We start from the raw sequence: 27,500 nt of genomic DNA, 5'->3' as shown, positions 1-27,500 counted from the left end.
CAGCAGCAGCAGCAGCAGCAGCAGCAGCAGCTTCAGACGGCCCGTGTGTCACGGGGTGAACGAGTCGTGGGAGTGAACCCGGGTGTCTGTCCACGCTGGACTCTGTGGGGGGCTCGGTGTGGGACACAGCATGGACACATCACCAGGCTGCTCGCTCCCTGTCCAACCACGGCACAGCCGGGATGACGCCACTCCCCCTCTGGGTCCCTGCTCGGGAGCTGAGCTCGGGGGAAGCCTTCGCCAGGAGGACAGACTGGGAGGAGGAGGAGGAAGGAAGGGAGGGAGGGAGGGAGGGAGGGAGGGAGGGAGGGAGGGAGGGAGGAAGGGAGGGAGGGAGGGAGGGAGGAAGGAAGGGAGGGAGGGAGGGAGGGAGGGACGGTCCTGCTGAAAACACTTCAGCCATTTCCTGCTTTTGTCTTTTCCTCACGTCCTGCACTCGCACGTCCATCATGGGTCACATGACCCACAACCAAGCGCTGACAGCGGACGGCGGTGTGTTTGAACACACGGGATTCAGGGCCTCAGGCCTGAGGGCCCGAGACCCGAGGCCCTCAGGCCCTCAGGCCCGAGGCCCGAGACACGAGGCCCGAGTCCCGAGTCCCGAGGCCCGGGGCCCGAGTCCCGAGACCCGAGGCCCTCAGGCCCTCAGGCCCGAGGCCCGAGTCCCGAGGCCCGAGGCCCGAGTCCCGAGTCCCGAGGCCCGAGTCCCGAGTCCCGAGTCCTGAGGCCCTCAGGCCCGAGTCCCGAGTCCCGAGGCCCGAGTCCTGAGGCCCGAGGCCCGAGGCCCGAGTCCCGAGGCCCGAGGCCCGGGGCCCGAGTCCCGAGTCCCGAGGCCCGGGGCCCGAGTCCCGAGGCCCGAGTCCTGAGGCCCGAGGCCCGAGTCCCGAGGCCCGAGTCCCGAGTCCCGAGTCCCGAGGCCCGAGTCCCGAGTCCCGGCACTTCAGCTCTCCACAAGAATGAGGTGCAGCAGAAGAGAGGCGTTTAAATGTGTGTGTGTGTGTGTGTGTGTGTGTGTGTGTGTGTGTGTGTGTGTGTGTGTGTGTGTGTGTGTGTGTGTGTGTGTGTGTGTGTGTGACCAACCTCCGGCCTGTACATAACCTTGCAGTGTAATGTGCTGACCTGCACTCTGTACTTACAGAGTAGTCATGTGGTCATGCAGCCTGGTGGCGGCGCTATACACACAGCTGCATGCCTGTACACTGTACCTGAGTTCCCCTGCAGTGGTTATTAACTGTTAAGCCTCGACGCCGACGCTGCCTCCATGTGAGGCCTTCTACACCACCCATGAAGAGTAACACAACACACCACACCAGCCAGGAGAACACATGACTGGCTCACACACTCACACACACACACACACACACACACACACACACACACACACACATACACACATACACACACACACACACACACACACACACTCACACACACACACACGCACACACACACACACACTCATACACACACACACACTCATACACACACACACACACTCACACACACACACACTCATACACACACACACACACACACATACACACACACACACACACACACTCATACACACACATACACACACACTCACACACATACACACACACACACACACATACACACACATACACGCACACACTCACACACACACACATACACACACACACAGACACACATACACACACAGACATGTACAGTGCTGCTTGAAAGTATGTGAAGCCCTTGAGCAGTGTAGAGTTGTTTTGTCTGTTGTTGTACCATGATTTTCTTATTCCATCATCACCAGTTTCTATGTATGAAGTGTCAGATGTGTGTTTATCAGTTGCAGGTACTTGTGTTTAGTGGGACTTGTTTAAGTAGCCCAAAAACTACAGGAAACATGGAATTAGGGTATGTGCAGAAGTAAGTGAACCCCCAGCTGCAGTGGTTCAGTCCAGCAGGTAACAGACTCGGGTGAAACACATTTGGCTGCTTAATTAATCATTTGAGCAGACCAATGAAATGAGACATCCTTGGGAAAGGGTTTGGCCTGCACTAATTAAAAGAGAGAGGAAACCGACCAAACCACTGTAGTCCCATACAAATCAACAATGCCGAGAGCAAAGGAGATATCCGAGGACATGAAGAAGAGGGTAGTGACAGCCCATCAGTCTGGGGAGGGATATAAGACCATCTCCAAGAGATTCCAGCTCCATCCATCCACTGTAAGACAAATAATTTACAAATGGAGGGCCTTCAACATGACAGCAACTCTGCCTAGAAGTGGACGCCCATCAGAACTATCACCCAGAAGCACCAGAAAAATAATAAATCAGGTAAAGGCCAACCCACACATCACCTCTAGAGAGTTGCAGACCTCTCTGGTAGCATCTGGGACAAATGTGCATGCGTCTACAATCAGACGGAAACTGAATAGCCATGACATTCATGGGAGGGTTGCTAGAAGGAAGCCTCTGCTCTCAAAAAAGAACAAAACTGCCCATTTCAACTTTGCCAGAGAGCACTTGGACAAACCAGAGGCCTTCTGGAAGTCCATTCTCTGGACAGACGAGTCCAAAATAGAATTATTTGGTCACAATCAAAACCAACATGTTTGGAGAAAAGCCAGCACTGCATATGAAGAAAAGAACCTCCTCCCAACAGTGAAGCATGGTGGTGGAAATGTGAAGGTCTGGGGTTGCTTTTCTGCTTCTGGACCTGGACGACTCCATATTATCCAAGGAACCGTGAATTCTCCGGCATATCAACAAATTCTTGACCAGAATCTCCTGCCATCAGTCAGGGAGTTGAAGCTGGGACGAAAATGGATTATGCAACAAGACAATGACCCAGAGCATTCCAGCAAAACTACAAAGGAATGGCTTCAGAGAAAGAGGATTCGTACTCTGGATTGGCCCAGTCAAAGTCCGGACCTTAATCCAATTGGAATGTTGTGGCGAGACCTGAAGAAGTTGGTACATACCAGATGTCCCTCCAGCCTCTCTCAACTGGCTGAGTTCTGCAAGGAGGAGTGGGCAGAAAGCCCCATAAGCAGATGTGAGAGACTGGTTAGTGGTTACAGAAGACGTTTGGTTGAAGTAATGGCTGCAAAAGGAGGAGGAGCCACAAGCTACTAATACAAGTGTTCACATACTTCTGCACATGGTAAATGTTCAGTTTCTGTGAAATAAACCACCTCTGTTGGATTAAATAATGACAATATATCTCTTTTAGTGTGTGTGTGTGTGTGTCCATTATTTGGAAGGTGTGCTTTACAAACTGGGATTTGGATGTATGTGTAATAAGCTGATCTTAATGGGTTTACCAACACAGTGACCCTGTCCGGAGGGTTCACAAACTTTCAGCAGCGCTGTATATATACATATAGAAGTAGTACAAGTAGTTGTACTACATGGCAGTACCAGCTTGTTTCATGCGTCGCACACTCATCAGCTGCTAATGTGATTCAACACAGAAAACACACAGTACACGTATAAAGTACACGTTGTCCCACCTCACGCCCCTAATGTACACATATAAAGTACACGCTGTCCCAACATCACTCCCCTAATGTACACGTATAAAGTACACGTTGTCCCACCTCACGCCCCTAATGTACACATATAAAGTACACGCTGTCCCAACATCACTCCCCTAATGTACACATATAAAGTACACATTGTCCCACCTCACGCCCCTAATGTACACATATAAAGTACACGTTGTCCCACATCACTCCCCTAATGTACACATATAAAGTACACGTTGTCCCACATCACTCCCCTAATGTACACATATAAAGTACACATTGTCCCACCTCACGCCCCTAATGTACACATATAAAGTACACATTGTCCCACATCACTCCCCTAATGTACACGTATAAAGTACACGCTGTCCCACATCACTCCCCTAATGTACACGTATAAAGTACACGCTGTCCCACATCACTCCCCTAATGTACACATATAAAGTACACGCTGTCCCACATCACTCCCCTAATGTACACGTATAAAGTACACGCTGTCCCACATCACTTCCCTAATGTACACGTATAAAGTACACGCTGTCCCACATCACTCCCCTAATGTACACGTATAAAGTACACGTTGTCCTGCCTCACGCCCCTAATGTACACATATAAAGTACACATTGTCCCACCTCACGCCCCTAATGTACACATATAAAGTACACGTTGTCCCACATCATTCCCCTAATGTACACGTATAAAGTACACGTTGTCCCACATCACTCCCCTAATGTACACATATAAAGTACACGCTGTCCCACCTCACGCCCCTAATGTACACATATAAAGTACACATTGTCCCGCATCACTCCCCTAATGTACACGTATAAAGTACACGCTGTCCCAACATCACTCCCCTAATGTACACATATAAAGTACACATTGTCCCACCTCACGCCCCTAATGTACACATATAAAGTACACGCTGTCCCGCCTCACTCCCCTAATGTACACGTATAAAGTACACGCTGTCCCACATCACTCCCCTAATGTACACGTATAAAGTACACGCTGTCCCACATCACTTCCCTAATGTACATGTATAAAGTACACGCTGTCCCACATCACTCCCCTAATGTACACGTATAAAGTACACGTTGTCCTGCCTCACGCCCCTAATGTACACATATAAAGTACACATTGTCCCACCTCACGCCCCTAATGTACACATATAAAGTACACGTTGTCCCACATCATTCCCCTAATGTACACGTATAAAGTACACGCTGTCCCACATCACTCCCCTAATGTACACATATAAAGTACACGCTGTCCCACATCACTCCCCTAATGTACACGTATAAAGTACACGTTGTCCCGCATCACTCCCCTAATGTACACATATAAAGTACACACTGTCCCAACATCACTCCCCTAATGTACACATATAAAGTACACATTGTCCCACCTCACGCCCCTAATGTACACATATAAAGTACACGTTGTCCCACATCACTCCCCTAATGTACACGTATAAAGTACACGCTGTCCCACATCACTCCCCTAATGTACACGTATAAAGTACACGCTGTCCCGCCTCACTCCCCTAATGTACACGTATAAAGTACACGCTGTCCCACATCACTCCCCTAATGTACACGTATAAAGTACACGCTGTCCCACATCACTCCCCTAATGTACACATATAAAGTACACGCTGCCCCAACATCACTCCCCTAATGTACACGTATAAAGTACACGCTGTCCCACATCACTCCCCTAATGTACACATATAAAGTACACACTGTCCCACATCACTTCCCTAATGTACACGTATAAAGTACACGCTGTCCCACATCACTCCCCTAATGTACACGTATAAAGTACACGCTGTCCCGCCTCACGCCCCTAATGTACACATATAAAGTACACATTGTCCCACCTCACGCCCCTAATGTACACATATAAAGTACACGTTGTCCCACATCATTCCCCTAATGTACACTTATAAAGTACACGCTGTCCCACATCACTCCCCTAATGTACACATATAAAGTACACGCTGTCCCACATCACTCCCCTAATGTACACATATAAAGTACACGTTGCCCCGCCTCACGCCCCTAATGTACACATATAAAGTACACGTTGCCCCGCCTCACACCCCTAATGTACACATATAAAGTACACGTTGCCCCGCCTCACGCCCCTAATGTACACGTATAAAGTACACGTTGTCCCACGTCACGCCCCTAATGTACACATATAAAGTACACATTGTCCCGCCTCACACCCCTAATGTACACGTATAAAGTACATGTTGCCCCGCCTCATGCCCCTAATGTACACGTATAAAGTACACGTTGCCCCGCCTCACACCCCTAATGAACACGTATAAAGTACACATTGCCCCGCCTCACGCCCCTAATGTACACGTATAAAGTACACGTTGCCCCGCCTCACACCCCTAATGAACACGTATAAAGTACACATTGCCCCGCCTCACGCCCCTAATGTACACATAAAGTACATGTTGCCCCGCCTCACGCCCCTAATGTCAGTGGACAGCAGCCAATGAGAGGAGAAAACAGTTTAACTATACACCCAATCAGAGCATCCAACTACCCACAGCTGAACAGTACAAGTGAACTGGCCCCCAGCAGTACACAGCACACATATATCTTATACCCCCCATCAGATGTAAACTGTCTTTATTACCCCCCCCCCCGCATCAGATGACCCACATATGACATTTATTAGATGTTGTATTTTATGCAGAACACGTTGCCGTGGAAACGGCCCGTCAGATGAGTGATAAGACGTGTCTGTCAGTAAAGGCTGTGTCCAGGTTATCCAAATGAGTTGAATCAAGTGCAACTGGATTTGGTATATACCAAGTCCAGTGTTTGACCTATGACCTGGATGAATGAGAACATTCACAGACACGCTGTGCCCAGGTGTACCGAGTCTACCTTCTCTGAATCAGCACCAGTCTTCTGTTTCTACTCTGCTGCTGGATCACTGTGTGCATCTTACCTTCTGGAGTGATTCTGGATTGCTGGTTCATCTAGAATAGAGTAAGTATCATCCTTCTCGCTTAACAAGTTGCTACTAGTCTTATTCCAGCTGCTTGAGTATTAGTCCTTGTGTCTATACATCTGCTGCTGGTTCCTAGTGGGATCTTATTCTAGCCGTAGCTGTTTGTCACCTAGTGTGCCCTTAAATATTTCTTGTTGCCTAGCTGTTCATACTTAGTTATCCTTTCAGTTTATAAATATATTCCTTGGTAACTTGCTGTTTGCAGTTTTGATAGTATTGTGTGAGGTTTGATAGAGTTTTATATAAGTGACCAGTTTCTGGGCAATAGGCCTCTTTTCAGTGTACCTCGTTGGCCAATTGGGTGTTAAGTGGCCAGGGTGTGGCCTGCACTCCTGGCAGACAATTAGCAATCAGTGTTCTTTAAATCACTGCTGCTACTTACAAGCGTCAGGCAAACAGGTCTAGGTTGAACGAAGGCTAGAGTGAACAAAGGCAAGCGCGACTTTTTCAAGCCAAGACTTCGTCAAGCAAGGACTGCTCTTTTTAGATCCGGTCAGTCATCTGTATTTTGTGTACCTAGTATAGAATATGTGTTTCCTTCACATTCCTGTCCTTTCCTCTTCCCGGGGCTGGCAGAGATGTTGGGTACTCCTAGGTGCTGTGGCCCTACCAATCTCATCTATCCCACTCTCTCCACTCACGTTGAGCAAGTGGTGACGGGAGGACTCTGGAATTGCCAGTCTGCAGTGCCGAAAACTGAGTTTATCTCAGGCTATGCATCCTCAACTTTCTTGCTCTGAGACCTGGATCATGCCAGAAAACACTACCACACCCGCAGCTCTGTCTGATGTGTACTCCTTTTCTCACACTCCCAGAGCTGGGAGGCGGGGTGGTGGTACTGGCCTGCTGATCTCCCTGAAATGGAAATACTCTCTTGTTTCCATTCCACAATTTTCTCCGCCCTCTTTTGAATTCCATGCTATTACTGTCTCTTATCCAGTCAAACTCACCATCGTGGTTGTGTACTGCCCACCAGGCCCCCTTGGTGAGTTTCTAGAGGAGCTTGACACACTTGTCTCGCACTTCCCTGTTGATGACTCTGCACTTCCTTCTTGGTGACTTCAACATCCACACTAACAAGCTGGACCCTCTCCTCCTTTGACCTTCACCTCTCCTCCTACCCACTAGGCTGGCAACTAGCTGGACCTTATCTTTACTAGAGACTGTCCTATTTCCAATCTCTGTTGCTCTCTGACCACTATTTCATGTCCTTCTCTCCCTCTCTTCACCCCCCTACCCACATGGTTTCCACCTGTAGACACCTCTGCTCTCTCTCCGCCACTGATCTTTCTTCCTCGGTTACCTCTATCCTTCCTACACCTGAATCTTTCTCTCTCCTACCCCCTGCTACTGATCTTCTCTGTCCCCTCACCTCCAGGCCGGCACGCCCAACTCCACCTGCCCCTTGGCTGACCGACTCACTATGTACTGACAGACGGAGCCTGAGAGTGGCAGAGCACAAATGGAGAAAAGGCAAACTCCCAGATGACCTTCTCAACTTCCAATCTCTTCTTTCCACTTTCACCTCCTCCTTTCTGCTGCTAAGGCTGCCTTCTATCGCTCTAAAATCCTGTCTTCTGCCTCTAATCCTAAGAAACTCTTTTGAAACCTTCTCTACACTTCTTCAACATCCTCCTGCTAATTTCTCCCTGATGACTTCGCTAACTTCTTTGACAAGAAGGTAAACGACATCAGATCCTCCTTTTCTCTCCATCCGGTTAGTGCGGCTTGCACTATTGCACCCTCCCTCCCCCTCCACCAACGAGGTTCTAAACCTCATCACATCTGTCGCCCCACCACATGTTCCCTTGACCCGGTCCCCTCCCCTCTTCTTCAGTCTATGGCACCTGAACTCCTTCCCTAGCTAACCCACCTCATCACCTCCCTCCAGGCAGGATGCTTTCCATCTACCTTCAAGGCTGCTAGAGTCACTCCCCCCCCTTCTCAAGAAACCATCACTTAACCCCTCGGATGTCAAAAACTACAGACCAGTTTCCCTTTCTATCAAACTTTGGAACGTGCTGTCTTTAACCAACTTTCTTTGTACCCCAACCAGTGTGGGTCACTCGACAGAGACTGCCCTCCATGCAGTGACAGAATCGCTCCACTCTGCGAGAGCAAACACTCTCTCCTCTGTCCTGATACTCCTGGACCTGTCAGCTGCGTTCGACAGAGTTGAACCATCAGATCCTCTCTACCCTTGAGGGGCTGGGTGTCACAGACTCTGCACACTCAATATTTGCAACCTACCAGGTGACATGGAGGGGCTCTGTCTGTCTGAGCCTCACAGACTGACTACAGGCGTTCCACAGGGTTCGATTCTGGGTCCTCTCCTTATCTCCCTGTATACGACATACCTGGGTTCTGTTATTCGCTCGCATGACTTCTTACCATTGTTATGCCAATGACACCCAGCTGATCTTGTCCTTTCCTGCCTCTGACACACAAGTAGAGACACGCATTGCTGCGTCCTTGACTGACATCTCGGAGTGGATGGCAACACACCACCTGAAGCTCAATCTGGACAAGACAGAGCTGATGTTCCTCCCGGGGAACGGTTGCCTGCACCGAGACCTGGCCATCACCACTGACAACACCGTGGTGACGCCAACTCGGACTGTGAGGAATCTGGGTGTGATCCTGGACAACCAACTGTCGTTGGCTGCAAACGTTGCATCGGTTGCTCGCTCCTGCAGATTTCTCTTTTATAACATCAGAAGGATTCGCCCATTCCTCACCGACGAGACGGCACAGGTGCTCATCCAGGCTCTGGTCACCTCCCGCCTGGACTACGGCAACTCCCTCCTTGCTGGTTCCCCGGCGTCGGCCATCCGACCTCTGGAGCTTGTTCAGAAAGCTGCAGCTCGTCTGGTGTTCAACCGTCCTAAGTTCTCCCACACAACTCCCCTTCTCATGTCCCTATACTGGCTTCCAGTAGCTGCTCGCACCCACTTTAAGACTCTGGTGCTAGCCTACAGGGCAGTGAAAGGAACAGCTCCTTCCTATCTCCAGGCCATGGTCAAGCCCGACCACTTTGCTCTGCTGCCTCGGGACGCCTTGTTGCCCCGTCGCTCAGAGGTCCCTGCTGCCGATCGACCCGGTCACGGCTCTTTTCTGTCCTGGCCCCACAGTGGTGGAATGAACTCCCCACTGATGTCAGGACAGCGGAGTTGCTGCCCATCTTTCGGCACAGGTTGAAAACCCACCTCTTTAAAAACTACTACCCTGTTACTTGTTCTTAGCACTTATTGTATTCACTGTTATTTAAAAAAAATCTCTTTCTTGCACTTTTACTTTAGCACTGGTTTTGCTCTTAGGTGCTTGTTTGATGCACTTTATGACTAGTAGTTCTCCTGATTTCCTACGTTAAATTACGCATTTATTGTAAATCGCATTGTCTAAATTACTAATGTAATGTTGTCCTGATACAAGCATCACTGGTGCCTGTTCTGGAAGAGGAAGACCTCCTCTTCCACACCACCTTCTCATTTTTTCTTTTCTTTCTTCTAGAGTTCCTCTCTGTCTGACTGGAGGGTCTCAGGACAGCGGTGGTCTCTGCAGTGACTTACTGTATCTGTATGACTGTGAGGTCTTCTGGGATTTGGGGATGTACAAATAAACCACGTTAAGCAGGCATTTAACATGCTGTTATGTTTCAGGTGTACTGAAATATTACACAATGTATCTTCCAGTGAACACAATAAAACCATATAAATCTGCTGCTGAATATTAACTGACAAGTTTGACCACACCGATCCTGGCCTCCCTTCACTGGCTCCAAGTCCCTGACAGATCTGACTTCTAATCCTTACTGGGCTCGCCCCCTCATATCTGTCAGATCTTATATAGCCTCGTGTACCTTCTCATGTCCTCCATTCTCATCAGAGTGCAGGCCTCCTGTCTCCCCCTCGAGTTAAAAAGAAGTCTGAGCCTTGTCCTACTGCGCCCCCTTTCTTTGAAGAGTCTCCCAGCCGACGTCGGACAGTCTGACCCTGCAAATTCTTTCCAGTCTGAACTCATCTGTCCTCACTAGCTTTCAACTAGTCGTTTTATCTCGTTGACACTTTGACTTCCTCACAACGGTTGTCTTGTGGAGGGTCTCAGGGTCCATGTATTTACAAATGAGATCTCAGCAGTCACCTCCTGTCCTGCCGATGAGAATGTTCGAGAACTTTCTGAAAGCATCGCACCATTCTAACCTTCTGTTTGTATCTGAGCACATGTGCTTCCATGTTGTGCACCTGTCTTTCTTGCATTCCAGAACACATTTTCTCCCTTTATGGACTGTCTGAAGACCATGGATCATCTCTCCTTCTTTCGACCACCTGATGACGTCAGAGCCGGACTGCGAGGGGACCTGTTTTCCCTTGTTCACAATCCCACTCTCCTGGAGATGCAGGCTATTGTTTACACTGTTCTCTGTATACTATTTGTTTTAGTTACAACAACTTCTGCATCACTTCTCTCGTCTTGTGTGTCTCTCTCTGTGTTAATCCTCTGTCAGGGCCGCACTGAGCAGAGCTGGTTCTGGAGCGCGGGGTCCCCCAGCTCCTGACTGCATCTGTGGGGGTTCCTAACATTGTCTTGGCTGGACACATTCACTACATTTACCTTGCACTCTTTACAATTGTGTTACCCAACATGTTTAAATGTGATAACTTGTATGCAGTATCTGTGTGTACTGCACATTACCTCACTCTGTGTGTGTGTGTACCTATGATGTTACACTATCGTTCTGTTATTTTTTGTGCATTTGACTATTGCATGTCTGTCTGTCCTGGAAGAGGGATCCCTCCTCTGTTGCCCTTGCTGAGGTTTCTCCAACATTTTTTTTTCATAATGAGGTTTTTCTTGTGGAATCTTTCCTCATTTGGGTCCAGGGTCCGTGATAGAGGATATTGTATTGATTTTAAAGCCTTTCGGGAGTACCTTGTGGTCATGGGCTATACAAATAAACTTGACTTAAATGATATATGGACTGTTTAAAGCGGCTGTTAAAAGGCAGTGCATGTTAGACTGTTTGGGTCCAGACAACATGGACGCAGAGATCCAGATGTTTTTTTCTGAATCCGGTGATTCAATTTCTTCTCTAATCTTAAAAACGTTGCACCTCCGCCCTCATAGCATTTGGCCGAAACGGAATAAGAGAATTCATTGCCTCTTCACCTGGATTTGCGACTTATGTCTTCAGTATAATTCACACTGATGAAGACAATGGTGAATTTGACCCCATGTGATGGACATTTTCACATGGACATTTTCACCTCATATTGACTGGATGAAAAGCAACCTAATCAACAGACAACGTGTCATGTTTAATGGAACTTTACCAAGTATTAAGACACTACATTGCGGCGTTCCTCAAGGAAGTTGTCTTGGACCTCTACTATACTCACTATTTGTAAACGATATGCCACATATTGAAAAAAAAAAAAACAGGCTCGCACTGCAATTTATGTAGATGACACAATATATGCTTGTGCAAGGAATGCCACAGACCTGAGCAGTCTACTTCAAGATGAGTTAACGCAGATTTCTAGTTGGGTCACTGAAAATAAGCTGAAACTGAATATATCCAAAACGAAATGTCTTATTTGCTCAAGGCATGGTCAGAGAAAGGTACACAGACTGTGTATGTCTTTGCAAGGTGCTGATACTGAACAAGTGAAGGAGGAGGAATTGCTGGGGGTTACAATAGATACAACATTCTCTTGGGCTACTCACAATAATATTGAGCAGAAGTGTTTCAATCATTAGGAATGCCTACTTTCTTACTAACACAACTACCAAGCCCATCGATTATTGGAACCACTTATCCTGCTCTCAGGGCCACGGGGATGCTGGGGCCTATCCCAGCAGTCTACTACTGGGGCCCAACAGCAGCAGCAGTAGTCCCAGCAGACTACTAAGCAAGTCATACAATCCCTAGTCTTGTCACAGTTTGACTACTGCCCAGCAATCTGGTCAAATGCATCTAAACAAGAATGAAATAAAATCCAACTTACCCAAAATAGAGCTGCGAGACTCATTCTGCATGGCTCAGTTAGAAACAGTGTTGAAAGAATGCATAAAGAACTATCATGGATGAGAGTCAATGAGAGACCAGCTCATAGCCTGATTCTATTTAGGAAAAACATTTATACGCTACGTAAACCTGCTTGTCTCTCCTCTCAGCTGTTGCTCACTAGTGATGGTCACGACTATGGCACTAGACATGCTGGGAGGGGTCATTTCACCCTGCCTAAACCCAGAACTGATGCCTTAGAAAAGACTAATGTACAGGGCAACTACCTACTGGAACGGACCTCCACCACATTTGGTTTCAGCTACCAGCAGAGTTGGATTGGAGAAGATGTGGTGCAGAAAGAGATTGTTTACATTGGGTCTATTTTTATGTCTGTTTACTGGATTCTGTTATGAGTCATGTCTGCTTTATTTTAATGAATTAATCTTTTTTCCTCATTTGCGGTAATTGTTTTTGTCTAACTGGGCATGATGGGTATATAGAATGTCGTGCAGCGCTCAAAGCTGCTTGATAAGTGTAGTTTTGTGTGATGTCTCTGGTTGTTGCTGTTATGTTGATGTGTGTTCTGTTTTTGCTTGTTGACTTTTAAATTAACTGTTGTACTGTTTGACCCCAGGAAGAACAGTCATTGCTGAGGCAGTGATTCGTGGGAGATCTGAAAAAAAGACAAACATTTCCATGACTGACGGCTGGAGGATTAATTAAAATGTGTGAACAGAGTCCCCCGCCTGCACAGACGAGTCAGACTGAGCCGACTTCAGAAGGAAGGGTTCACGTGTGAAAGGAAAACTGACTGCCTATCAAGACACATCATCTACAGTGTCAGCCCATGAGCACATCGTGTCACAGAAAGAGGAGCTGCCCCCCATGTAGGCAGCTTGTCAACTAGAAACTTCATATTGAGATGAACCTGACAGTCTTTCTGCGAACACGAGGCCTTCACTGAAAGAAACAATGTGCTGTGTTATGTGTGAGGTGCTATTCTGGTCTCCAACAGCGATGTAAAGGTGACATGTTATGTGGTGTTCTGGTCTCCAACAGCGATGTAAAGGTGACATGTTATGTGGTGTTGTGGTCTCCAACAGCGATGTAGAGGTGACATGTTATGTGGTGTTCTGGTCTCCAACAGCGATGTAAAGGTGACATGTTATGTGGTGTTCTGGTCTCCAACAGCGATGTAAAGGTGACATGTTATGTGTGAGGTGGTCTCTAACAACGATGTAAAGGTGACGTGTTATGTGGTGTTGTGGTCTCTAACAGCGATGTAAAGGTGACATGTTATGTGGTGTTCTGGTCTCCAACAGCGATGTAAAGGTGACATGTTATGTGTGAGGTGGTCTCTAACAACGATGTAAAGGTGACATGTTATGTGGTGTTGTGGTCTCTAACAGCGATGTAAAGGTGACGTGTTATGTGGTGTTGTGGTCTCTAACAACGATGTAAAGGTGACGTGTTATGTGGTGTTCTGGTCTCCAACAGCGATGTAAAGGTGACATGTTATGTGCTATTCTGGTCTCTAACAGCGATGTAAAGGTGACATGTTATGTGGTGTTGTGGTCTCTAACAGCGATGTAAAGGTGACATGTTATGTGGTGTTCTGGTCTCCAACAGCGATGTAAAGGTGACATGTTATGTGGTGTTCTGGTCTCCAACAGCGATGTAAAGGTGACATGTTATGTGGTGTTCTGGTCTCCAACAGCGATGTAAAGGTGACATGTTATGTGGTGTTCTGGTCTCCAACAGCGATGTAAAGGTGACATGTTATGTGGTGTTCTGGTCTCCAACAGCGATGTAAAGGTGACGTGTTATGTGGTGTTGTGGTCTCTAACAACGATGTAAAGGTGACGTGTTATGTGCTATTCTGGTCTCCAACAACGATGTAAAGGTGACATGTTATGTGGTGTTCTGGTCTCCAACAGCGATGTAAAGATGACATGTTATGTGTGAGGTGCTATTCTGGTCTCCAACAGCGATGTAAAGGTGACATGTTATGTGGTGTTGTGGTCTCTAACAACGATGTAAAGGTGACGTGTTATGTGGTGTTGTGGTCTCCAACAGCGATGTAAAGGTGACGTGTTATGTGGTGTTGTGGTCTCTAACAACGATGTAAAGGTGACGTGTTATGTGCTATTCTGGTCTCCAACAACGATGTAAAGGTGACATGTTATGTGGTGTTCTGGTCTCCAACAGCGATGTAAAGATGACATGTTATGTGTGAGGTGCTATTCTGGTCTCTAACAGCGATGTAAAGGTGACATGTTATGTGGTGTTGTGGTCTCTAACAGCGATGTAAAGGTGACATGTTATGTGGTGTTCTGGTCTCCAACAGCGATGTAAAGGTGACATGTTATGTGGTGTTCTGGTCTCCAACAGCGATGTAAAGGTGACATGTTATGTGGTGTTCTGGTCTCCAACAACGATGTAAAGGTGACATGTTATGTGGTGTTCTGGTCTCCAACAGCGATGTAAAGGTGACATGTTATGTGGTGTTCTGGTCTCCAACAGCGATGTAAAGGTGACGTGTTATGTGGTGTTGTGGTCTCTAACAACGATGTAAAGGTGACGTGTTATGTGCTATTCTGGTCTCCAACAACGATGTAAAGGTGACATGTTATGTGGTGTTCTGGTCTCCAACAGCGATGTAAAGGTGACATGTTATGTGGTGTTCTGGTCTCCAACAACGATGTAAAGGTGACATGTTATGTGGTGTTCTGGTCTCCAACAGCGATGTAAAGGTGACATGTTATGTGGTGTTCTGGTCTCCAACAGCGATGTAAAGGTGACGTGTTATGTGGTGTTGTGGTCTCTAACAACGATGTAAAGGTGACGTGTTATGTGCTATTCTGGTCTCCAACAGCGATGTAAAGATGACATGTTATGTGTGAGGTGCTATTCTGGTCTCCAACAGCGATGTAAAGGTGACATGTTATGTGGTGTTGTGGTCTCTAACAACGATGTAAAGGTGACGTGTTATGTGGTGTTGTGGTCTCTAACAACGATGTAAAGGTGACGTGTTATGTGTGAGGTGCTATTCTGGTCTCCAACAGCGATGTAAAGGTGACATGTTATGTGCTATTCTGGTCTCCAACAGCGATGTAAAGGTGACATGTTATGTGCTATTCTGGTCTCCAACAGCGATGTAAAGGTGACATGTTATGTGCTATTCTGGTCTCCAACAGCGATGTAAAGGTGATGTGTTATGTGTGAGGTGCTATTCTGGTCTCCAACAGCGATGTAAAGGTGACATGTTATGTGGTGTTGTGGTCTCTAACAACGATGTAAAGGTGACATGTTATGTGGTGTTGTGGTCTCTAACAACGATGTAAAGGTGACATGTTATGTGGTGTTGTGGTCTCTAACAACGATGTTAAGGTGACATGTTATGTGGTGTTGTGGGCTCTAACAACGATGTAAAGGTGACATGTTATGTGGTGTTGTGGTCTCCAACAGCGATGTAAAGGTGACATGTTATGTGGTGTTGTGGTCTCTAACAACGATGTAAAGGTGACATGTTATGTGTGAGGTGCTATTCTGGTCTCCAACAGCAATGTAAAGGTGACATGTTATGTGGTGTTGTGGTCTCTAACAACGATGTAAAGGTGACATGTTATGTGTGAGGTGCTATTCTGGTCTCCAACAGTGATGTAAAGGTGACATGTTATGTGGTGTTGTGGTCTCTAACAACGATGTAAAGGTGACATGTTATGTGGTGTTGTGGTCTCTAACAACGATGTAAAGGTGAGGTGTTATGTGTGAGGTGCTATTCTGGTCTCTAACAACGATGTAAAGGTGACATGTTATGTGGTGTTGTGGTCTCCAACAGCAATGTAAAGGTGACATGTTATGTGGTGTTGTGGTCTCTAACAACGATGTAAAGGTGACATGTTATGTGTGAGGTGCTATTCTGGTCTCCAACAGTGATGTAAAGGTGACATGTTATGTGGTGTTGTGGTCTCTAACAACGATGTAAAGGTGACATGTTATGTGGTGTTGTGGTCTCTAACAACGATGTAAAGGTGACATGTTATGTGGTGTTGTGGTCTCTAACAACGATGTAAAGGTGACATGTTATGTGGTGTTGTGGTCTCTAACAACGATGTAAAGGTGAGGTGTTATGTGGTGTTCTGGTCTCTAACAACGATGTAAAGGTGAGGTGTTATGTGTGAGGTGCTATTCTGGTCTCTAACAACGATGTAAAGGTGACATGTTATGTGGTGTTCTGGTCTCCAACAGCGATGTAAAGGTGACGTGTTATGTGGTGTTCTGGTCTCCAACAGCGATGTAAAGGTGACGTGTTATGTGGTGTTGTGGTCTCTAACAACGATGTAAAGGTGACATGTTATGTGGTGTTGTGGTCTCTAACAACGATGTAAAGGTGACATGTTATGTGGTGTTGTGGTCTCTAACAACGATGTAAAGGTGACATGTTATGTGGTGTTGTGGTCTCTAACAACGATGTAAAGGTGACATGTTATGTGGTGTTGTGGTCTCTAACAACGATGTAAAGGTGACATGTTATGTGGTGTTGTGGTCTCTAACAACGATGTAAAGGTGACATGTTATGTGGTGTTCTGGTCTCTAACAGCGATGTAAAGGTGACATGTTATGTGGTGTTGTGGTCTCTAACAGCGATGTAAAGGTGACATGTTATGTGGTGTTCTGGTCTCCAACAGCAATGTAAAGGTGACATGTTATGTGTGAGGTGCTATTCTGGTCTCCAACAGTGATGTAAAGGTGACATGTTATGTGGTGTTCTGGTCTCTAACAACGATGTAAAGGTGACATGTTATGTGGTGTTGTGGTCTCTAACAACGATGTAAAGGTGACATGTTATGTGGTGTTGTGGTCTCTAACAACGATGTAAAGGTGACATGTTATGTGGTGTTGTGGTCTCTAACAACGATGTAAAGGTGACATGTTATGTGGTGTTGTGGTCTCTAACAACGATGTAAAGGTGACATGTTATGTGGTGTTCTGGTCTCCAACAGTGATGTAAAGGTGACATGTTATGTGGTGTTGTGGTCTCTAACAACGATGTAAAGGTGACATGTTATGTGGTGTTGTGGTCTCTAACAACGATGTAAAGGTGACATGTTATGTGGTGTTCTGGTCTCTAACAACGATGTAAAGGTGACGTGTTATGTGGTGTTGTGGTCTCTAACAACGATGTAAAGGTGACATGTTATGTGGTGTTGTGGTCTCTAACAACGATGTAAAGGTGACGTGTTATGTGGTGTTCTGGTCTCCAACAGTGATGTAAAGGTGACATGTTATGTGGTGTTGTGGTCTCTAACAACGATGTAAAGGTGACATGTTATGTGGTGTTGTGGTCTCTAACAACGATGTAAAGGTGATATGTTATGTGGTACTGTGGTCTCTAACAACGATGTAAAGGTGACGTGTTATGTGGTGTTGTGGTCTCTAACAACGATGTAAAGGTGACATGTTATGTGGTGTTGTGGTCTCTAACAACGATGTAAAGGTGACGTGTTATGTGGTGTTGTGGTCTCTAACAACGATGTAAAGGTGACGTGTTATGTGGTGTTGTGGTCTCCAACAGCGATGTAAAGGTGACATGTTATGTGGTGTTGTGGTCTCTAACAGTGATGTAAAGGTGACATGTTATGTGGTGTTGTGGTCTCCAACAGTGATGTAAAGGTGACATGTTATGTGGTGTTGTGGTCTCTAACAACGATGTAAAGGTGACGTGTTATGTGGTGTTGTGGTCTCTAACAACGATGTAAAGGTGACATGTTATGTGGTGTTGTGGTCTCTAACAACGATGTAAAGGTGACATGTTATGTGGTGTTGTGGTCTCTAACAACGATGTAAAGGTGACATGTTATGTGGTGTTGTGGTCTCTAACAACGATGTAAAGGTGACATGTTATGTGGTGTTCTGGTCTCTAACAACGATGTAAAGGTGACATGTTATGTGTGAGGTGCTATTCTGGTCTCCAACAGTGATGTAAAGGTGACATGTTATGTGGTGTTGTGGTCTCTAACAACGATGTAAAGGTGACATGTTATGTGGTGTTGTGGTCTCTAACAACGATGTAAAGGTGACATGTTATGTGGTGTTGTGGTCTCTAACAACGATGTAAAGGTGACGTGTTATGTGGTGTTGTGGTCTCTAACAACGATGTAAAGGTGACGTGTTATGTGGTGTTGTGGTCTCTAACAACGATGTAAAGGTGAAATGTTATGTGGTGTTGTGGTCTCTAACAACGATGTAAAGGTGACATGTTATGTGGTGTTGTGGTCTCTAACAACGATGTAAAGGTGACGTGTTATGTGGTGTTGTGGTCTCTAACAACGATGTAAAGGTGACGTGTTATGTGGTGTTGTGGTCTCCAACAGTGATGTAAAGGTGACATGTTATGTGGTGTTCTGGTCTCTAACAACGATGTAAAGGTGACATGTTATGTGGTGTTGTGGTCTCTAACAACGATGTAAAGGTGACGTGTTATGTGGTGTTGTGGTCTCCAACAGTGATGTAAAGGTGACATGTTATGTGGTGTTGTGGTCTCTAACAACGATGTAAAGGTGACATGTTATGTGGTGTTGTGGTCTCTAACAACGATGTAAAGGTGACATGTTATGTGGTGTTGTGGTCTCTAACAACGATGTAAAGGTGACGTGTTATGTGGTGTTGTGGTCTCTAACAACGATGTAAAGGTGACATGTTATGTGGTGTTGTGGTCTCTAACAACGATGTAAAGGTGACATGTTATGTGGTGTTGTGGTCTCTAACAACGATGTAAAGGTGACGTGTTATGTGGTGTTGTGGTCTCTAACAACGATGTAAAGGTGACATGTTATGTGGTGTTGTGGTCTCTAACAACGATGTAAAGGTGACATGTTATGTGGTGTTGTGGTCTCTAACAACGATGTAAAGGTGACATGTTATGTGGTGTTGTGGTCTCTAACAACGATGTGAAGGTGACATGTTATGTGGTGTTGTGGTCTCTAACAACGATGTAAAGGTGACGTGTTATGTGGTGTTGTGGTCTCTAACAACGATGTAAAGGTGACATGTTATGTGGTGTTGTGGTCTCTAACAGCGATGTAAAGGTGACGTGTTATGTGGTGTTGTGGTCTCTAACAACGATGTAAAGGTGACATGTTATGTGGTGTTGTGGTCTCTAACAACGATGTAAAGGTGACATGTTATGTGGTGTTCTGGTCTCTAACAACGATGTAAAGGTGACATGTTATGTGGTGTTGTGGTCTCTAACAACGATGTAAAGGTGACGTGTTATGTGGTGTTGTGGTCTCTAACAACGATGTAAAGGTGACATGTTATGTGGTGTTGTGGTCTCTAACAACGATGTAAAGGTGACGTGTTATGTGGTGTTGTGGTCTCTAACAACGATGTAAAGGTGACGTGTTATGTGGTGTTGTGGTCTCTAACAACGATGTAAAGGTGACGTGTTATGTGGTGTTGTGGTCTCTAACAACGATGTAAAGGTGACATGTTATGTGGTGTTGTGGTCTCTAACAACGATGTAAAGGTGACGTGTTATGTGGTGTTGTGGTCTCTAACAACGATGTAAAGGTGACATGTTATGTGGTTTTCTGGTCTCTAACAACGATGTAAAGGTGACATGTTATGTGGTGTAGTGGTCTCTAACAACGATGTAAAGGTGACGTGTTATGTGGTGTTGTGGTCTCTAACAACGATGTAAAGGTGACGTGTTATGTGGTGTTGTGGTCTCTAACAACGATGTAAAGGTGACATGTTATGTGGTGTTGTGGTCTCTAACAACGATGTAAAGGTGACATGTTATGTGGTGTTGTGGTCTCTAACAACGATGTAAAGGTGACATGTTATGTGGTGTTGTGGTCTCTAACAACGATGTAAAGGTGACATGTTATGTGGTGTTGTGGTCTCTAACAACGATGTAAAGGTGACATGTTATGTGGTGTTGTGGTCTCTAACAACGATGTAAAGGTGACGTGTTATGTGGTGTTGTGGTCTCTAACAACGATGTAAAGGTGACATGTTATGTGGTGTTGTGGTTTCTAACAACGATGTAAAGGTGACATGTTATGTGGTGTTCTGGTCTCTAACAACGATGTAAAGGTGACATGTTATGTGGTGTTGTGGTCTCTAACAACGATGTAAAGGTGACATGTTATGTGGTGTTGTGGTTTCTAACAACGATGTAAAGGTGACATGTTATGTGGTGTTCTGGTCTCTAACAACGATGTAAAGGTGACATGTTATGTGGTGTTGTGGTCTCTAACAACGATGTAAAGGTGACATGTTATGTGGTGTTCTGGTCTCTAACAACGATGTAAAGGTGACATGTTATGTGGTGTTGTGGTCTCTAACAACGATGTAAAGGTGACATGTTATGTGGTGTTGTGGTCTCTAACAACGATGTAAAGGTGACGTGTTATGTGGTGTTGTGGTCTCTAACAACGATGTAAAGGTGACATGTTATGTGGTGTTGTGGTCTCTAACAACGATGTAAAGGTGACATGTTATGTGGTGTTCTGGTCTCTAACAACGATGTAAAGGTGACATGTTATGTGGTGTTGTGGTCTCTAACAACGATGTAAAGGTGACATGTTATGTGGTGTTGTGGTCTCTAACAGCGATGTAAAGGTGACGTGTTATGTGGTGTTGTGGTCTCTAACAACGATGTAAAGGTGACATGTTATGTGGTGTTGTGGTCTCTAACAACGATGTAAAGGTGACGTGTTATGTGGTGTTGTGGTCTCTAACAACGATGTAAAGGTGACATGTTATGTGGTGTTATGGTCTCTAACAACGATGTAAAGGTGACATGTTATGTGGTGTTGTGGTCTCTAACAACGATGTAAAGGTGACATGTTATGTGGTGTTGTGGTCTCTAACAACGATGTAAAGGTGACATGTTATGTGGTGTTGTGGTCTCTAACAACGATGTAAAGGTGACGTGTTATGTGGTGTTGTGGTCTCTAACAACGATGTAAAGGTGACATGTTATGTGGTGTTGTGGTCTCTAACAACGATGTAAAGGTGACATGTTATGTGGTGTTGTGGTCTCTAACAGTGATGTAAAGGTGACATGTTATGTGGTGTTGTGGTCTCTAACAACGATGTAAAGGTGACATGTTATGTGGTGTTGTGGTCTCTAACAACGATGTAAAGGTGACATGTTATGTGGTGTTGTGGTCTCTAACAACGATGTAAAGGTGACATGTTATGTGGTGTTGTGGTCTCTAACAACGATGTAAAGGTGACATGTTATGTGGTGTTGTGGTCTCTAACAACGATGTAAAGGTGACATGTTATGTGGTGTTGTGGTCTCTAACAACGATGTAAAGGTGACATGTTATGTGGTGTTGTGGTCTCTAACAACGATGTAAAGGTGACATGTTATGTGGTGTTGTGGTCTCTAACAACGATGTAAAGGTGACATGTTATGTGGTGTTGTGGTCTCTAACAACGATGTAAAGGTGACGTGTTATGTGGTGTTGTGGTCTCTAACAACGATGTAAAGGTGACATGTTATGTGGTGTTGTGGTCTCTAACAACGATGTAAAGGTGACATGTTATGTGGTGTTCTGGTCTCTAACAACGATGTAAAGGTGACATGTTATGTGGTGTTGTGGTCTCTAACAACGATGTAAAGGTGACATGTTATGTGGTGTTGTGGTCTCTAACAACGATGTAAAGGTGACATGTTATGTGGTGTTGTGGTCTCTAACAACGATGTAAAGGTGACATGTTATGTGGTGTTGTGGTCTCTAACAACGATGTAAAGGTGACATGTTATGTGGTGTTGTGGTCTCTAACAACGATGTAAAGGTGACATGTTATGTGGTGTTGTGGTCTCTAACAACGATGTAAAGGTGACATGTTATGTGGTGTTGTGGTCTCTAACAACGATATAAAGGTGACATGTTATGTGGTGTTCTGGTCTCTAACAACGATGTAAAGGTGACATGTTATGTGGTGTTGTGGTCTCTAACAACGATGTAAAGGTGACATGTTATGTGGTGTTGTGGTCTCTAACAACGATGTAAAGGTGACATGTTATGTGGTGTAGTGGTCTCTAACAACGATGTAAAGGTGACATGTTATGTGGTGTTGTGGTCTCTAACACATCGTTGTGCGAGACCACAACACCAAATAACACGTCACCTTTACATCGTTGTTAGAGACCACAACACATATTATACTATATCATATATACACTATCCTTTATTATATTATACTATTATATATATATATACATACACACACACACTATCATATATTATACTATATATATATATACTATCATATATTATATTATGCTATATTATATATACTATCATATATTATACTATATTATATATATACTATGATAAATTATATCATATTATATTACACTATTTTATATATATATATATATATATATATATATATATATATATATATATATATATATATATATATATATATATATATATATATATATATATATATATAATCATATTATAATAGTGAACCCAGCCACTGAGGATGCGTAAACCAGGTCATTCTTAGTGCCAGTCCCAAGCCCGGATAAATGGAAAGGGTCGTGTCAGGAAGGTCATCCGGCGTAACATCTTTGGGAGGAGTAATGGGGTAGGGGTCATTCTGAAGGAAGAGTAGGTCAAGAGCGTGCTGGAGGTGAAGAGAGTGTCAGACAGGGTGATGAGTATGAAGCTGGAAGTCGAAGGTGTATTGCTGAATGTTATCAGCACATATGCCCCACAAGTTGGGTGTGAGATGGAGGAGAAAGAAGAATTGTGGAGTGAGTTGGACGACATGGTGGAGAGGGTACCCAAGGAGGAGAGAGGGGTGATTGGAGTGGACTTCAACGGACATGTTGGTGAAGGGAACAGAGGTGATGAGGAGGTGATGGGAAGGTATGGAGTCAAGGAGAGAAATGTGGAAGGACAGATGGTGGTGGATTTTGTGAAAAGGATGGAAATGGCTGTGGTGAATACATAGTTCAAGAAGAGGGAGGAACACAGGGTGACGTACAAGAGTGGAGAAAAGTGCACACAGGTGGAGTATATCTTATGTAGAAGGCACCATCTAAAAGGGGTTGGAGACTGCAAGGTGGTGACAGGGGAGAGCTTAGCTAGGCACCATCGGATGGTGGTCTGTAGGATGACTTTGGAGACCAAGAAGAGGAAGCGAGTGAAGACACAGCCGAAGATCAAATGGTGGAAGTTGAAGAAGGAAGACTGTTGTGTGGAGTTCAGGGAGGAGGTAAGACAGGCACTGGGTGGTAGTGGAGAGTTGCCAGATGGCTGGACAACCACTGCAGAAATAGTGAGGGAGACAGCTAGGAAGGTACTTGGTGTGTCATCAGGACAGAGGAGGGAAGACAAGGAGACTTGGTGGTGGAACGAGGAAGTACAGCAAAGTATACAGAGGAAGAGATTGGCAAAGAAGGAGTGGGATAGTCAGAGAGATGAAGAAAGTAGGCAGGAGTACAAGGAGGTGTGCAGGAGAGAGGTGAAGAAGAGAGTGCAGGCAGGGTGGAGTGGGTGGAGAAGAGTGTCAGGAGTGATGTGTGACAGAAGGGTACCAGCAAGAGTTAAAGGGAAGGTTTACAAGATGGTAGTGAGACCAGCTATGTTGTGTGGTTTGGAGACAGTGGCACTGATGAAAAGACAGGAGGTGGAGGTGGAGGTGGCAGAGATGAAGATGATAAGATTTTCACTGGGAGTGATGAAGAAGGACAGGATTAGGAAGGAGTATATTAGAGGGACAGCTCAGGTTGGACGGTTTGGAGACAAAGCAAGAGAGACAAGATGGAGATGGTTTGGACATGTGTGGAGGAGAGATGCTGGGTATACTGGGAGAAGGATGCTGAATATGGAGCTGCCAGGGAAGAGGAGAAGAGGAAGGCCAAAGAGGAGGTTTATGGAGGTGGTGAGGGAGGACAAGCAGGTGGCTGGTGTGACAGAGGACAGGAAGAGATGGAAACAGATGATCCGCTGTGGCGCCCCCTAACGGGAGCAGCTGAAGGTAGTCGTAGTAGATCATTTTATAATAGTAATGTTATTATTATTAATGATAGTAATTATTGTGAATACTGCTCCGGTAAGCATGTTATTATTATTAATAATAGTCATTTATGTGAATACTGCTCCGGTAAGCATGTTATTATCATTAATAATAGTAATTAATGTGAATACTGCTCCGGTAAGCATGTTATTATCATTAATAATAGTAATTAATGTGAATACTGCTCCGGTAAGCATGTTATTATCATTAATAATAGTAATTAATGTGAATACTGCTCCGGTAAGCATGTTATTATTATTAATAATAGTAATTAATGTGAATACTGCTCCGGTAAGCATATTATTATTAATAATAATAGTAATTAATGCGAATACTGCTCCGGTAAGCATGTTATTATTATTATTAATAATTGTAATTAATGTGAATATTTCTCCGGTAAGCATATTATTATTATTAATAATAGTAATTAATGTGAATACTGCTGCGGTAAGCATATTATTATTAATAATAATAGTAATTAATGTGAATAATGCTCCGGTAAGCATGTCATTATTAATGATAGTAATTAATGTGAATACTGCTCCTGTAAGCATATTATTATTATTAATAATAGTAATTAATGTGAATACTGCTCCGGTAAGCATGTTATTATTAATGATAGTAATTAATGTGAATACTGCTCCGGTAAGCATATTATTATTAATGATAGTAATTAATGTGAGTACTGCTCCGGTAAGCATATTATTATTAATGATAGTAATTAATGTGAATACTGCTCCTGTAAGCATATTATTATTAATGATAGTAATTAATGTGAATACTGCTCCGGTAAGCATATTATTATTAATGATAGTAATTAATGTGAATACTGCTCCGGTAAGCATATTATTATTAATGATAGTAATTAATGTGAATACTGCTCCGGTAAGCATATTATTATTAATAATAATAGTAATTAATGTGAATACTGCTCCGGTAAGCATGTTATTATTATTAATGATAGTAATTAATGCGAGTATTGTTCCGGTAAGCATGTTATTATTATTAATGATAGTAATTAATGTGAGTACTGCTCCAGTAGGACTTGTGATGCTTTGTGATAGTGGCTCAGGTGCAACACGTGGTGCTAATACACATATAAACGTTACACTAACGCAGAACCTGCAGAAGAAGAAGATGCTGAAGGAAAGAAGACAGTAACGCAGAACCTGCAGAAGAAGAAGATACTGAAGGAAAGAAGACAGTAACGCAGAAGCTGCAGAAGAAGAAGATGCTGAATGATAGAACACAGTAACGCAGAACCTGCAGAAGAAGAAGATGCTGAAGGACCGAAGACAGTAACGCAGAACCTGTAGAAGAAGATGCTGAAGGAAAGACAGTAACGCAGAACCTGCAGAAGAAGAAGATACTGAAGGAAAGGAGAAAGTAACGCAGAACCTGCAGAAGAAGAATATGCTGAAGGAAAGAAGACAGTAGCGCAGAACCTGCAGAAGAAGAAGATGCTGCTGAATGATAGAACGCAGTAACGCAGAACCTGCAGAAGAAGATGCTGCTGAATGATAGAACGCAGTAACGCAGAACCTGCAGAAGAAGAAGATGCTGAAGGAAAGACAGTAACGCAGAACCTGCAGAAGAAGAAGATGCTGAAGGAAAGACAGTAACGCAGAACCTGCAGAAGAAGAAAATACTGAAGGAAAGGAGACAGTAACGCAGAACCTGCAGAAGAAGAAGATGCTGAAGGAAAGAAGACAGTAACGCAGAACCTGCAGAAGAAGAATATTCTGAAGAAAAGAAGACAGTAACGCAGAACCTGCAGAAGAAGAAGATGCTGAAGGAAAGAAGACAGTAACGCAGAATCTGCAGAAGAAGAAGATGCTGATGAATGATAGAATGCAGTAACACAGAACCTGCAGAAGAAGAAGATGCTGCTGAATGATAGAACGCAGTAACGCAGAACCTGCAGAAGAAGAAGATGCTGAAGGAAAGAAGGCAGTAACGCAGAACCTGCAGAAGAAGAAGATGCTGAAGGAAAGAAGGCAGTAACGCAGAACCTGCAGAAGAAGAAGATGCTGAAGGAAAGGAGACAGTAACGCAGAACCTGCAGAAGAAGAAGAAGAAGATGCTGAAGGAAAGAAGACAGTAACGCAGAACCTGCAGAAGAAGAATATTCTGAAGGAAAGAAGACAGTAACGCAGAACCTGCAGAAGAAGAATATTCTGAAGAAAAGAAGACAGTAACGCAGAACCTGCAGAAGAAGAAGAAGATGCTGAAGGAAAGAAGGCAGTAACGCAGAACCTGCAGAAGAAGAAGAAGATGCTGAAGGATAGAACGCAGTAACGCAGAACCTGCAGAAGAAGAAGATGCTGAAGGAAAGAAGGCAGTAACGCAGAAGCTGCAGAAGATGCTGAAGGAAAGAAGGCAGTAACGCAGAACCTGCAGAAGAAGAAGATAATGAAGGAAAGAAGGCAGTAACGCAGAACCTGCAGAAGAACAAGAAGATGCTGAAGGATAGAACGCAGTAACGCAGAACCTGCAGAAGAACAAGAAGATGCTGAAGGATAGAACGCAGTAACGCAGAACCTGCAGAAGAAGAAGAAGATGCTGAAGGAAAGAAGGCAGTAACGCAGAACCTGCAGAAGAAGAAGATGATGAAGGAAAGAATGAAAGAATGGTCGTCCCAGGTGGATGTAAAGAGACAGAACTCGGTTCTTCACGTCAGTCCCAGGGCTCCTCCACCTGACGTGGTCACCACGATGGAGGAGAAGCAGGACATGATGTCCACCCGTGTAAAGATGAAGAACTTTTCTCTGACGAGGTGCCTCTTCTTCTGTCCATGCGTCTGTTAACGACGTCTGTACTCGTTACAGTGTTGGTAACGTCCTCCATTATCACTCTTTAAACAGTCCCATCCTCTTGTGCTCGCTGTTG

General features: G+C 44.7%; 1 protein-coding gene across 2 annotated transcripts in view; it reads right to left on the bottom strand.

Annotated features, from left to right (window-relative positions):
* The window catches only part of cadps2 (Ca++-dependent secretion activator 2), a 238,848-nt gene that overhangs the window by 210,911 nt on the left and 437 nt on the right, over positions 1-27,500 (bottom strand). The gene's annotated exons all lie outside the window — the stretch shown is intronic.

Source organism: Lampris incognitus, chromosome 6, assembly GCF_029633865.1.
Source record: "Lampris incognitus isolate fLamInc1 chromosome 6, fLamInc1.hap2, whole genome shotgun sequence".
In the NCBI taxonomy this organism is placed as follows: domain Eukaryota; kingdom Metazoa; phylum Chordata; class Actinopteri; order Lampriformes; family Lampridae; genus Lampris; species Lampris incognitus.
Note: the sequence above shows the minus strand (reverse complement) of the source record. Positions and strands in the feature narration are given on the sequence as shown.